This window comes from Schistocerca nitens, chromosome 3 (genome assembly GCF_023898315.1).
Source record: "Schistocerca nitens isolate TAMUIC-IGC-003100 chromosome 3, iqSchNite1.1, whole genome shotgun sequence".
Taxonomy (NCBI): Eukaryota; Metazoa; Arthropoda; class Insecta; order Orthoptera; family Acrididae; genus Schistocerca; species Schistocerca nitens.
In genome coordinates, this window is record NC_064616.1 from 770,177,751 (window position 1) to 770,193,714 (window position 15,964).

The window sequence follows — 15,964 nt, forward strand, 5'->3', positions numbered from 1 at the left end:
TGTAGTGCAACAAAAGGTGCAAGAAGGGGTCTGCTTCTGTGGCCTGTGCAATTTTCCTATAGCTCAGTCTGTAGAAGTTCAGTGCCCTGCGCATCGATCTGATAACAAGACGTGGTAGTAGCATCGAATTCAAAACAAGAACCAACAGGAAGGCGATAAAGGGAGTCAGCATTTGCGTGCTTAGATGTGAGGCGGTGCAATATTCCGTACTGATACGGTGACAATAACAAAGTCAATTGACTGGCCTGGATAGGAGCAATAACACCACTATCTTTCCATTCTTTAAGTTCAGTTACAACTTTGACGCTAAGTGCAGGAGGGACGGGATGTGCCCGAAAAAACTTAAGCTGCACAGTCTTCATTGTAACGTGTACCACAAAATTATTTACTCTGCCAGGTCCTTCAGAAAATAAATCAGGAAACTCACAAGCAGTTGAGTAAAACTGTTTTTTTGGGCTGAAAGCAGAAATAGAAAGTACATTGTCCTGAATACGAAGACCAAACAAATCAAATGAACCTAACCCAAAAATATTTTCACAGTCTCACAAACGCATTGTAACTGTCACTGTTCTGATGTGAGACTGGAATGTAAGTGGCAAGATTAAGCAATGTAATGGAAGCGTCAGTATCTAAGCGAAGTCGCAAACAGCGTCCGGCAATGACTAAGTTCACAAACAGTTTGTCTGACTGTAGTTGTACAGCACTTGAGCGGGGGTGATGGCACATCCTGGATTTGATAATTACTAGTACCGATAGTCTGTTTCGAAAGAAACTACATTCATTGAGTGACAAGATGTTCCTCGCTTACGAGAGAGAACGCGGGTAGAGTTCTTTTTCTGTTGCAAGTACACAGACTGTACATGACCTGGCTTTCCATAAGCAAAGCAAGTCACATTCCGAGAACGGCAGTTTTGTCTTTTATGTGTGGTAAAGCAGTGCGAACATGATTTCACAGCAGACACACGCGTTGACACTTGTTTACTCTGTCCAGGCGCAGTGGCCTGTTTGTTTGCGGTGGTTGGTCGCAAGACCGTTTATTTCTTTGTGTTACACTGCAGATGGGAGCTAGCTCGAAGTTTTCATGACACTACCACACGAGTCCTGATGTTCAATAATTTATAACACTTGTTCCAAAGTAGGGTCAGAACGTTTGAGAATTTTTTTCACTACTCCTACCGTCTGGCACATTGTACGTAGCTGCATCATGAGTAATTGCGTCACTATAGTACTGTCCACAGTTACAATCAAAACGACACGGTCTTATCAAACCCTGAAGTTCAGTGACCCACTGACAGTATGTCTGTTCTGGCTTTTTCCGCAATTGAAATAACTTGTAACGATCAGCAGCAGCTGCGCGGGATTAGCCGAGCGGTTCCCGAGTTCGAGTCTCATTCCGGCACACAGTTTTAATCTGCCAGGAAGTTTTTACGCCAGCACGGTAGCTCAGAGTGTTCGGTCAGAGAGCTGGCTGCCCTCTGTAATAAAAAAACTGAGTGAAAAGATCAACAACGAGCTTCGACGGACGATCGCATGTAACAGCCCATGTGCAGAAACTCATGGAATGAGAAGATATTCGGCGAATGGACAAGCTTGTCCATTCCTCGCCGGCACGGTAGCTCAGCGTGTTCGGTCAGAGGGCTAGTTGCCCTCTGTAATAAAAAAAAAAAAACTGAGTTAATGGATCAACAACGAACTGAAACGGCTGTCTTTTGACGTCCGCCCAGAGCAGATACAACGAACGAAAACGAAAAAATTACATTAAAAAGAGAGAGAGAGAGAACGACGGATGTCATGTGACGTCCGCTACAACGAAATACATCGAACCATAACGAACAAAATGAAAAAACAGAAAAGGAAAAAGCGTTCTAACGCGCTGCAGTCATGGACTGTGCGGCTGGTCCCGGCGGAGGTTCGAGTCCTTCCTCGGGCATGTGTGTGTGTGTTTGTCCTTAGGATAATTTAGGTTAAGTAGTGTGGAAGCTTAGGGACTGATGACCTTAGCAGTTAAGTCCCATAAGATTTCACACACATTTTTTTGATCAGCAGCAACTTGTACCAGATCATCATAATTCTTAGTGAGGGCTGAAACAAAATCTTCAAAAACTAGCATCTCCGACCTACTCGTCCGGCATAACTTCTGAGCAAGGCAATAAACTCCTGTGCCGGTCATTGACAAAAAATAAGAAAGTTCCACAGTACTTTGTATTTGATGTGTAGCACAATGAGCGTTGAACCGAGCGTACCTCTCATTCCATTCCTCTTGTTATTCATTGAAAGCGCGGAATGATGTAATACACGGAGGCGGTGCCGTGGATGTAGCTGGCTGTTGTGGTGGAGTTGATGCAGCAGCAACTTGTACAGTAATGGGCCGCTGGACTGCCGTCACAAACTGCAACATTTTGCTTTTGCTGAGGATACACAGATGTTTTTTTGTCATCATAATACTTGGCCAAATTGCAGAGACTGTTAGAACACTGGCACAGTGTACTCTGAACATCGTGAAAAGCTGGTGTAAGGAACAGGATCTAAGTGTCAGTCCCAGAAAAAACCGTTGTATTACTGAAACTTCCTGGCAGATTAAAACTGTGTGCCCGACCGAACTCGGGACCTTTGCCTTTCGCGGGCAAGTGCTCTACCACTGATCTACCGAAGCACGACTCACGCCCGGTACTCACAGCTTTACTTCTGCCAGTACCTCGTCTCCTACCTTCCAAACTTTACAGAAGCTCTCCTGCGAACCTTGCAGAACTAGCACGCCTGAAAGAAAGGATATTGTGGAGACATGGCTTAGCCACAGCCTGGGAGATGTTTCCAGAGCACTTGCCCGCGAAAGGCAAAGGTCCCGAGTTTGAGTCTCGGCCGGGCACACAGTTTTAATCTGCCAAGAAGTTTCATATCAGCGCACACTCCGCTGCAGAGTGAAAATCTCATTCTGTTGTATTACTGTTCATGAGGAAGCATATCCAGGAGATTACTGGAAGTTTAAGCTCTTTGACTAAATTCTACCAGTAGCAGTTTGTCAAAGTATGTAGGGATAACCCTGGACTGACATGGACTCCTTACATAAGGAAATTAAGTTACAAGGCAAAAGGTGCTTTCATGTGCACCAGATGGGTCTAAGACCTATGATTAATTACAGGGCTACAGTATGTTGGAATAAAGAAGAACAAAATGTGGCTGCTACAGAGTTTGAGAACGTACAGAGACTGGCCTGCCTGGCCACAACAAATGGAATCAGTAGCACGCCCACTGCTGGGATAGTGACCAGGCTGAACATCACTTCATTACATCTCTGGGTTGCAATACAGGCTGCTACAGGGGCATACAGATTAAAAACTGGAAAAACCTGGAAATCATTAGGGTGTTCATAATCTCATATTAATGTACTGAATGTGTAACTATAGAAATGGTCAGGGGTATGCAAGATGACTATACATTAGCTTCCACATTCTTCAACACACCTTTCAATGTAGCAGTTCAAGGTAGGGAACAGAGGAAGAATGAACCATGGTGCTGCTCAGGTGCCAAAGTCTGGTTTAATGATGGTGCTGAGGCCAATGCATTTAGGATACTACCCAGCTGGCTATGGAATTTCTGGTTGAGATATTATCTATCAGAGTGTGTAAGGAGGAGAATTTGTGTACAAACTACACGGATTGTAGCATCTACATTCACACAAACAGCCAAGCAGCTCTGACATTTCTATTGAGCCATGAGATCAAATATCATCACAGAATGCCATGAATCCCTTGTGAAGTAAGAGGAAAGCAACAGAGTAAATCTAATGTGAGTCCCTTATCCCTCAGGTACCAGTTGTTTAATTTAAACTGATCATGTTTCGGGTGCTGGAGTGCAGGCTGTGTATATTGCAATATGCTAAAAATTCATAGGTATGTTCATTAATTGGTGTGCTTGTAGAATACGCTGAAATCAATAATAATTTCAGTAACGGCTGCCTAGTAAAAATGTGGCACAGTCGGAATGTGAAATGTTTCCTGTTTTGACATCAGTATGCTCTTTGTTGCTTGGGGATGCATGTTGATTTCTTTGTGAAGTGACTGTTGGTGTAAAGGGTTAAGAACGCAGATTTTTGTGTATGAAACACAATGACTATTGAGAACAAAGTGTGTGCACTGCTGGTAAAATTGTTTTATCAGAATGACAGCTATAACAATGCTGCATTGTGGGAATAACACCAACAGAAACAGCTGCAATGGGCCCCATCTCAATAAATGGGCTAAAGAATATGATCAAGAAATTTAAAGAAACAGGCGAGTTAAGTGATGTAACAGGGAGAGTGAGGCAGTTGCGAGGCAGTTGTTGATGAGGTTGCTGTAGCTATAGCTGATCAAGTAGCTCATGCCTCAGATGCCGCAGGCAGTGCTTGAGCAGTGTCATGGGAATTGTCTCTCCCCTGGTCAAAAGTTCGTAACATTTTGCAGTGCTCTTTCACTGGTGTCACTACAAAATGTGGAATGTGCACCAAATTAAGCCCCCAGATAGGCTACAATGATATGACTTTGCCCTTTGTTTTTTTGATACACACAGAAATGGATGACATGTGGCTGAGGGGTATTCTTTGGACAGACAAGAAACATTTTACCGTACATGGTTCTCTGAATCCACAGAACTGTTGCATGAGATGTTCTACTCTACTACATATTGCGCAGGAACATTCACTCCTCTCAGCTTATGTGACTGCTTGGTGTAGCTTTACAAGCTCCTTCAGTCTCGGTCCATTTTTCCTTGAGGAGATCACACCGTGCAGGCATTTTACATGTGCAGTGACATCTGCACATTATAAGGACCTCCTTGTGCAACATGTAATCCCAGCTTTGCAATAACACAGTTGTGTCCACACTGCTATTTTCATGTGAGATGGGGGTGACACGACATGCTGCTTGCCAGATGAAAGACTTCCTCCACAAAACCTTCAGTAATGACTGCATCATCTCCAGGCAATTTCAAGATGTGTGGCCTTTCAGATCTGCTGAACTAAATCCATGTGACTTCTGGTTATGGGGCTAGCTGAAAGACCATGCTTATCAGTGATTTATCCACACTAGAGCTGTAAAACTACTGTAGGCTACCATAGACTATCGTAAGTGAGAGTAGATTGTGATAGTTTTCCTAGTAGCTTTGGTCAGTTAAAAACATAACCTTGTTACCTGAACATTAGGTGTGTTGTGTAACAACTGGGCATTATCCCATTTCAATAGCTTTGTTTGCATATACAGTCAGAGTCTCACTAGATTCTCCTAGAAAATGAAAGCCATGAACTGTTTGAAAACTGACCATGGATATAGCCTGTGTAACCTACAGAACATTTTTGTTCTACATAGTTATCGTCCTGTGTGTTGCTTAAAAATAAACAATATTTGTAGGGAAATTGAAATTATCAGTATTCAGTTCAGGTTTTATTGGAAAATTGTTAATTTGTAACATGAAACATGGAATTTGTAGCAAAAATTAAAAAAAAATAGAGTTATTATATAGTGCTAGAAAGTGCAACTTCCTCAAAAAGAGATAAAATTAAAAAAATGCAAAACAGAAACATACCAAACATTGCTTCAGTACTTCATTGAGCTTATATAAAACATGTTTCTGTTATTGCTAAACAACTTTCCCACTTATCAGCTATACCAGGAAACTCTGGTCACAGCCAGTGTGCTCCCTGCCGCCGTTGGATAAGCAGCTGCAGTAGCAAGTCGTATACTCTTAGCTCACTTATTTGTTACATAGTTTGATTCTTAATTCCTTTGCCTGTTTTTGGTACTTGCATTGTTTAATTCATAAATTTCGGGCGTATTATAGTATTTGAGAGTGTAGCATCGCGTTTTAGTACCTGAATAGTGTAAAATCGCGTAGTCTCCTTCCGCCGCCGAGCAGTGTGTCAGCAGTGCGCAAGTAGCAGCATTACTGCATCTATTAAGCAATCTTGTATTTTAATAACCGTTTAAATTTTGTGTCAAATTGATTGTGCTCTCTGTAGATTAGTTAAGACGTTCTTTGCACAACAGTTTTTAGCATGGATAGGGACTGCAACTGCTGTGTTCGGATGCAGGCTAAGTTGGCATCCCATAGCTCCCAGCTTCAGGCAGTGTTGGATTCGGTCACACAGCTTGAGGCTGTTGCCAATGGGCATCACTGTGGGGGTCCGGATGGGGGTTTGTCGGGGATGGCCAGCTCGTCCCACGCTGCTGACCCCTCACCTGTGGTAGAGTGGGAGGTCGTCTCGAGGTGTGGCAGGGGGCGAAAGACATTCCGGAGGGCTGAACGGAAGGCCTCTCCAGTTTGTCTGACGAACCGGTTTCAGGCTCTGTCTCAGGCTGATACTGACCTTCGGCCTGACATGGCTGCTTGTCCTGTTCCAGAGGTTGCCCCTCAGTCCGCAAGATCCGGGCGGTCGCAGAGGTTGGGCTTACTGGTAGTTGGGAGCTCCAACGTCAGGCACATAATGGGGTCCCTTAGGGATATGGCAGCAAGAGAGGGGGAAGAAATCAATGTGCACTCCATGTGCATACCGGGGGGAGTCATTCCAGATGTGGAAAGGGTCCTTCCGGATGCCATGAAGGGTACAGGGTGCACCCATCTGCAGGTGGTCGCTCATGTCAGCACCAATGATGTGTGTCGCTATGGATCGGAGGAAATCCTCTCTGGCTTCCGGCGGCTATCTGATTTGGTGAAGACTGCCAGTCTCACTAGCGGGATGAAAGCAGAGCTCACCGTCTGCAGCATCGTCGGCAGGACTGACTGCGGACCTTTGGTACAGAACCGAGTGGAGGGTCTGAATCAGAGGCTGAGACGGTTGTGCGACCATGTGGGCTGCAGATTCCTCGACTTGCGCCATAGGGTGGTGGGGTTTCGGGTTCCGCTGGATAGGTCAGGAGTCCACTACACGCAGCAAGCAGCTACACGGGTAGCAGAGGCTGTGTGGCATGGACTGGGCGGTTTTTTAGGTTAGATGGCCTTGGGCAAGTACAGAAAGGGCAACAGCCTCAAAGGGTGCCGGTCAAAGTCAGGACATGCGGCGACCAAGCAGCAATCAGTATTGTAATTGTAAACTATCGAAGCTGCATTGGTAAAGTACCGGAACTTCAAGCGCTGATAGAAAGCACCGAAGCTGAAATTGTTATAGGTACAAAAAGCTGGCTGAAGCCAGAGATAAATTCTGCCGAAATTTTTACAAAGGCACAGATGGTGTTTAGAAAGGATAGATTGCATGGAACTGGTGGTGGCATGTTTGTCGCTGTTAGTAGTAGTTTATCCTGTAGTGAAGTAGAAGTGGATAGTTCCTCTGAATTATTATGGGTGGAGGTTACACTCAACAACCGAGCTAGGTTAATAGTTGGCTCCTTTTACCGACCTCCCGACTCAGCAGCATTAGTGGCAGAACAACTGAGAGAAAATTTGGAATACATTTCACATAAATTTTCTCAGCATGTTATAGTCTTAGGTGGAGATTTCAATTTACCAGATATAGACTGGGACACTCAGATGTTTAGGATGGGTGGTAGGGACAGAGCATCGAGTGACATTATACTGAGTGCACTATCCGAAAACTACCTCGAGCAATTAAACAGAGAACCGACTCGTGGAGATAACATCTTGGACCTACTGATAACAAACAGACCCGAACTTTTCGACTCTGTAAGTGCAGAACAGGGAATCAGTGATCATAAGGCCGTTGCAGCATCCCTGAATATGGAAGTTAATAGGAATATAAAAAAAGGGAGGAAGGTTCATCTGTTTAGGAAGAGTAATAGAAGGCAGATTTCCGACTACCTAACAGATCAAAACGAAAATTTCTGTTCCTACACTGACAATGTTGAGTGTTTATGGAAAAAGTTTAAGGCAATTGTAAAATGCGTTTTAGACAGGTACGTGCCGAGTAAAACTGTGAGGGATGGGAAAAACCCACCGTGGTTCAACAACAAAGTTAGGAAACTACTGCAAAAGCAAAGAGAGCTTCACTCCAAGTTTAAACACAGCCAAAACCTCTCAGACAAACAGAAGCTAAACGATGTCAAAGTTAAGGTAAGGAGGGCTATGCATGAAGTGTTCAGTGAATTAGAAAGTAAAATTCTATGTACCGACTTGACAGAAAATCCTCGGAAGTTCTGCTCTTACGTTAAATCAATAAGTGGCTCGAAACAGCATATCCAGACACTCCGGGATGATGATGGCATTGAAACAGAGGATGACACGCGTAAAGCTAAAATACTAAACACCTTTTTCCAAAGCTGTTTCACAGAGGAAGACCGCACGGCAGTTCCTTCTCTAAATCCTCGCACAAACGAAAAAATGGCTGACATCGAAATAAGTGTCCAAGGAATAGAAAAGCAACTGGAATCACTCAACAGAGGAAAGTCCACTGGACCTGACAGGATACCAATTCGATTCTACACAGAGTACGCAAAAGAACTTGCCCCCCCCTTCTAACAGCCGTGTACCGCAAGTCTCTAGAGGAACGGAAGGTTCCAAATGACTGGAAAAGAGCACAGGTAGTCACAGTCTTCAAGAAGGGTCGTCGAGCAGATGCGCAAAACTATGGACCTATATCTCTGACGTCGATCTGTTGTAGAATTTTAGAACATGTTTTTTGCTCAAGTATCATGTCGTTTTTGGAAACCCAGAATCTACTCTGTAGGAATCAACATGGATTCCGGAAACAGCGATCGTATGAGACCCAACTCGCTTTATTTGTTCATGAGACCAAGAAAATATTAGATACAGGCTCCCAGGTAGATGCTATTTTCCTTGACTTCCGGAAGGCATTCGATACAGTTCCGCACTGTCGCCTGATAAACAAAGAAAGAGCCTACAGAATATCAGACCAGCTGTGTGGCTGGATTGAAGAGTTTTTAGCAAACAGAACACAGCATGTTGTTATCAATGGAGAGACGTCTACAGTCATTAAGGTAACCTCTGGCGTGCCACAGTGGAGTGTTATGGGACCATTGCTTTTCACAATATATATAAATGACCTAGTAGATAGTGTCGGAAGTTCCATGCGGCTTTTCGCGGATGATGCTGTAGTATACAGAGAAGTTGCAGCATTAGAAAATTGTAGCGAAATGCAGGAAGATCTGCAGTGGATAGGCACTTGGTGCAGGGAGTGGCAACTGACCCTTAACATAGATAAATGTAATGTTTTGCGAATACATAGAAAGAAGGATCCTTTATTGTATGATTATATGATAGCGGAACAAACAGTGGTAGCAGTTACTTCTGTAAAATATCTGGGAGTATGCGTGCGGAACGATTTGAAGTGGACTGATCACATAAAATTAATTGTTGGTAAGGCGGGTACCAGGTTGAGATTCATTGGGAGAGTCCTTAGAAAATGTAGTCCATCAACAAAGGAGGTGGCTTACAAAACACTCCTTCGACCTATACTTGAGTATTGCTCATCAGTGTGGGATCCATACCAGATCGGGTTGACGAAGGAGATAGAGAAGATCCAAAGAAGAGCGGTGTGTTTCGTCACAGGGTTATTTGGTAACCGTGATAGCATTACGGAGATGTTTAGCAAACTCAAGTGGCAGACTCTGCAAGAGAGGCGTTCTGCCTCGCGGTATAGCTTGCTTGCCAGGTTTCGAGAGGGTGCGTTTCTGGATGAGGTATCGAATATATTGCTTCCCCCTACTTATACCTCCCGAGGAGATCACGAATGTAAAATTAGAGAGATTCGAGCACGCACGGAGGCTTTCAGACAGTCGTTCTTCCCGTGAACCATACGCGACTGGAACAGAAAAGGGTGGTAATGACAGTGGCACGTAAAGTGCCCTCCGCCACACACCGTTGGGTGGCTTGCGGAGTATAAATGTAGATGTTGATGTAGATCAGTAAGAGGACAATTCTGATAAGTACAAAATAACAATAATTATAGAGATGTTTTTGTGTTTGTGCATGTAAACTGTACTTGCATCAAAAGCAGCTGTTTTGGTTACATGAAAGTGGCTAATTTTTTTTTTTTTACTTATAAAATGGGATTTATATTTTATACGAATATAAAATACACAACAGACTAACACCGAATGATGTGCAGTTCTAATCATGCGCAAAACAAACCAAAAACATTTTCTCTCTCACACATTCCTTTATGTTTCTTTCCCTACCAATGCTATCAATACTACTGGTATTCTTCCCATTTACCGAATCCTTTATGTACTGAACCATAGTTTTGGGAGATCACAACTCTAATCCATACTCTTGCTGATCTCAAGGATTGCATACAATGACTTATTGCTCTGATTACATTGGATATGTTGTGAAGAACTGTCAACCATGCTGTGTCATGGATGCAGAGACCATATTGTACACATATTGTAACTTTTGACCATGTCCCAATAAACATGCCACAACAACTGTTATCATGTGTTTGATTATTCCTCCCCTTTTCCCATACTCACACCACATTCTGACTGCTTAAAGTGCCATATTTTCACCTGGTGGCAGAAAGCAAAACAATTTTTTTTTCCAGCATACTCCATGAGCACACCAAGACCTATGATGATGGATATAGTGAAAAAAAACGTAAGAGTAGACTATGTGGTGGTGTGGGAGATGAAACTCTTTCTGCTACTTTCTTATACAGTACTTAACAAATATACACTACCATGATGTTTTAGCTGGAGGGAATCCTCATAGTGAACCAGGGGATTTGATAAAAACTCCTTTTACACTACATGTGACATAAGCATGTAGACAGTGTGAGACATAGAAGTTTGACTTAGTCTGGGGAGTATTCACAGGCAGCTGAAGTTTTCAAGGTGACCCCTGATGATAAACGTAAAATCTGGGTTTGAGTCCCAGTGTGGAACAAATTTTCATGTGTCACTATTCTGTAGTAGATCTATATGTAATACAGCTGATGTCAAGGAATTAACTTTCAGCAAATTAGTTTCAAATTATATCCTTCACAAGCTACAGTTGTGTCACTAACTTAATTCATAAACACAAATTCAGGATTATTGACCACAATCAAAACTTTTTAGTCTCAAAGTACTAGAGGACAATTTTTCTCATGACATAATCCTTGGTTATAAAAACTGTTACACATGTTGGTAAATAACCTACATCTCTACTATGCAATAAATATACGTTTTTGCCATTGCTATTTGGCCAGTCAGTATTATCAATGGAAGTAGCAGAACACTTGAATGATCATCTTAAATTTTATTATGTGTAGTGCTTTATTGCCACTATCAGTTATGATCTTAGAACATTATCAGGGACATTATAGAGTGCATATGGACACTGCCCTATAGCAAAACTAACCCTTCTGGAGACAAGGCATAGTGAAGCAGCATTGTTAACTTTTTAGTCTGGTCTCTGACCTCAATGCGTGTAGGCACATGTGTCAAGTGATAGAATAAACTGTATGTATTACAGAATGTATGTGTGCCTTTATCTTGCTACCAATACCCACTGCCTTTATGTTTATGCAAAACATTCTAAACATACTTGAAAATTTCTTCTTCCATGAGTGTGCAAACTTTAGTGACTCACAAGTGCCTGTCGTGACACTGTGCAGGGTACATCACAACAATAACCACATCATTCCCTATTATTGGACTATGTTAAGACTGAGTTCATACTGAATGCAATGACTTCGGGTAATCACTTCTTGGAAAGTCTGATCATGTCAAATCCATTTTTGTTTGGCTGTCTTGCACCTGCGAATCTCAGAACATATTTGTATTTCATGTCATATTCAGATCCATTTGCTCTGACCAGAATTCAATGCCAGCCATATTGCTTCCCACAGCAAGCAAAGCTTGTGCTGATGGCTACCAGCCTCACATGACTTCCACCAAACACAGGGTTGGCCATCCCCAGCCCCTCTCTCCCTCTACACCAGTTGCCATATGCCATGTGCCGTTACCAGTATGTCAAGTGAGGCCCACTGCTGATAGACCCCTCTACAGCCATCAGCATTTGACACTGGATACAACATGCTATTTCACAAAGCATGCCTACAACCTGGCAGGACATTCCTGCAGATGAATGACACACTGCTATGGTTTGCGTCCCTGAAGCTGTTACTATACCTCCATAGGGATTACACACTCAATCATAGAATCAACATATCAGAGTTCAACCTCCTCCATGTCAAGGCATGGTTTGCTACAGCAGAGCTAATAATGCAGCATAACTATTTCCTTGATATCAGGTGAAGTTCGTGACACTGACTGCACACCTAAGCAGCAATGGCAGTTTAATGAATGACATCATTCTCTGCCCTCCAGCCTGTGACAAGTACGCAACAGTGAAGTGCACCATATTAGAGTGCCTGTCTCTTTCAGCAGAACTGTAACTGACACAGGTCAACTGTTACGATGAACTAATCTCATGGACACCATAGCAGCTGTGACACAGACTCCATGCAATCGCGAACCATACTGTATTGTCTGATGCCATGTTATGATCTCTCTGGCTACTTAAGCTTCCACTGCACATCCAGTCATCACTTCCGGTTGGTGAGAATAATCTCATGACCAAACACATCATCTTCGCTGACACACCCCACAGGATAAGGATGGACAACAACGGTATAAACCAGACACCAATCTGTAGAGTCAATGCACATGCAACGCATTGTTGCACATGGCACCAGCTGAAAACTAGCTGCCCCTACCAGCACTTTCACTGACTGCAGCTGACCACAGCCAACTACCTTCAACACTGCCTCAGTCTGCGTCCAACTTGCAGACTGCCATGCTCATCAGCAATGCACAAAGCAAACCAACTGATAGTACAACAAGCAGCCCATCACCCGCATGCCACTGCTGGTTTCTTACACGTTTCAGAGTGCAAGTTTGGAGCTGCAAGCTACCTGTCATAACCTGGACTAATATATCAACCTGACAAGTTTGCACCAGGCTGTTGTGACATATCAAGCTGCCCAACCTCCATGTTGTATGCCACTGCCTTGAATGTGACTCACCTGCCTCCCTCACGCAGGTTTTATCTTATGGATTGCACAATAGGAAGATTTTGTCATGTGGACACAGGTTTTGATATTAGTGTACTCCCTCATACACTGGCTTCTCTGCCTTCTGGGACACTGTTGACTGCATTATGAGCTTCTAATAATTCCACAATTGAGGTTCACAGATCTACTACTGCAACTATCGACTTGGCACCCAATCTACAACTACACTGTGAGTTCCTTTGTGCCACAGTTGCTAAACCGGTCGTTGAGGCTGACTCCATTTCTCACCATGAGTTGGTTTCTGACCTTGCCTGACACTTGCACATCCCCACCGGATCAGTTATCCAGGGATTTTCGCTGCCTACAGTCATGGAAGGACTACCCACTATTTCACCACCTATTTGCAGTGGAATTACTTTGCAAAACCACATAGCCACAGTGGAGGTATTGCTTGCCACTGAGTGTGATATCACTGCAAGCTACAGCTCCACACATGCTGCTACATACATAGCCACACTAGATTGGTTGGAGTTTAGCACAGTGTTCAGAACAATGGGTGTCCCTGCATCAGCTGCATGTGACATTCCACCTTCTTTGAATCTGTGCCACTTTGTTATTAATAACAGTACACTCTGCTGCATTATAACCACTCCTAGACCCCAACAGAGCAGAAAGTGCACCGCTTAGCTCCTGGTTATCTTAGGGCTGCGAAATAGATGGTGGACAAAATGTTAGCTACTCAAATAGTCCAGCCACCTGACAGCTCCTGGATGTCTCCAATCCATCTTGTATGTAAAGACAATGGTACTTTTTGGCCATGCAGCAATTAGCGATATCTTAATGTATGGACCATTCCAGACTCTTATCCATCTCAAAATCTTTAAGTCATTGCACATGTCCTGATGGTTGCTACCATCTTTAGTGTAGTAGATTTCTGGATCACATACCTGTAGATACTGATGCACCTTGAGGACATCATCAAGACTGCTATAATTGCATGCTTAGATCTCTTTGAATTATTATGAACGCTGTATGGTTTAAAAATACTACTCAGATCTGGCAGAGATGCACCAGTGGCACACTTTGCCATATTGATCAGTGTTATGCCTACTTGGACAACATACTGGTATGTTTTCCTTCCCCAGACGAAGACGAACTACATCCCAAATGAGTTTATGAGTCTTTGGACCAGGGGGGAGTAACTTTTAATGAAAATAAGTGCCAATTATGCAAACATACTGTGACTTCCTTTGGGGATTTACTCAGTGCTGATGGTTACAAGCCAACTGATGATCACACTGCTCTTATCAGTTCAGTGTTTCCTCCTCAAATGTATTGAGAACTCTGTAGGTTCTCAGAAATGGTGAATTTCTATGACAGACACCTATTACATGCTGCTAACATTCTGCTTCCGCTAACTCAGACCCAACAGAGACAAATATGGGAAAAAGATAGTCACATGGACACCCCACATGCTTCACACTTTCAGTGACCTGAAACAGTGCTTCCCAAAGGCTGTCACTCTTACATTACCAGATCATTGGGACCACGTTATTACTACATCTGACATGAGAGATACCACAATCAGAGCCATCCTCTAGCAACAAGTTGACAGAGACCTCTGCTCCCTCTGTTTATTCTCGAAAAAACTCCTGAATTCTCAGAAGAAGAGGTCAGCATATGACTAGGAGATCCTGGTAACCTATGAGGCCAGTAATTTCTTACAGGACACATTGAAAGTTGACAACTAACCTCATTTACTGATCACCATCTGCTGGAAGAGTAGATTGCCAACTCGTCCTCCAGCTGCTCAATGTAGAGTTTCAGGCATTTGGACAATGTTTTTCAATTCACTACCAATGTCCAACATTTAAACGGGGCTGAAAAATTTATTGCAGACTATCCATTTTAGAGTGTCAGCAATTGTTGACAACTTTGACGTTGACATGAAGGTACAGGTCCCTTCTGAGTGCCTGACCATGGGGACAACATCTACAAAATCCTCCGCCATATTAAGCCTGTCTCTGTTTCCATTAATCAGCTCAAGCCAGCTCATGTACTCCCCAATCACACTGAGGCTGACTCAGAGAAAAATGAAGAACCTCTTTTGACTGACCCTCTATGGAGCATCAAAAGTAACTTGGAAGGACGCAAGTCTTAGTCAGTCTCCATCTCATCTGATCAAGGCTGTGTCATAGAGACCCGAACTATTTGAAACAGTTAACGCAGAACAGGGAATCAGCAATCATAAAGCGGTTACGGCATCGATGACTTCAGCCGTAAATAGAAATATTAAAAAAGTTAGGAAGATTTTTCTGTTTAGCAAAAGTGACAAAAAGCAGATTACAGAGTACCTGACGGCTCAACACAAAAGTATTGTCTCAAGTGCAGATAGTGTTGAGGATCAGTGAACAAAGTTCAAAACCATCGTACAATATGCGTTAGATGAGTATGTGCCAAGCAAGACCATAAGAGATGGAAAAGAGCCACCGTGGTACAACAACCGAGTTAGAAAACTGCTGCGGAAGCAAAGGGAACTTCACAGCAAACATAAACATAGCCAAAGCCTTGCAGACATACAAAAATTACGTGAAGCGAAATGTAGTGTGAGGAGGGCTATGCGAGAGGCATTCAATGAATTCGAAAGTAAACGTCTATGTACTGACTTGGCAGAAAATCCTAAGAAATTTTGGTCTTATGTCAAAGCGGTAGGTGGATCAAAACAAAATTTCCAGACACTCTGTGACCAAAATGGTACTGAAACAGAGGATGACAGACTAAAGGCTGAAATACTAAATGTCTTTCTCCAAAGCTGTTTCACAGAGGAAGAGTGCACTGTAGTTCCTTCTCTAGATTGTCGCACAGATGACAAAATGGTAGATATCGAAATAGACGACAGAGGGATAGAGAAACAATTAAAATCACTCAAAAGAGGAAAGGCCACTGGACCTGATGGGATACCAGTTCGATTTTACACAGAGTACGCGAAGGAACTTGCCCCCCTTCTTGCAGCGGTGTACCGTA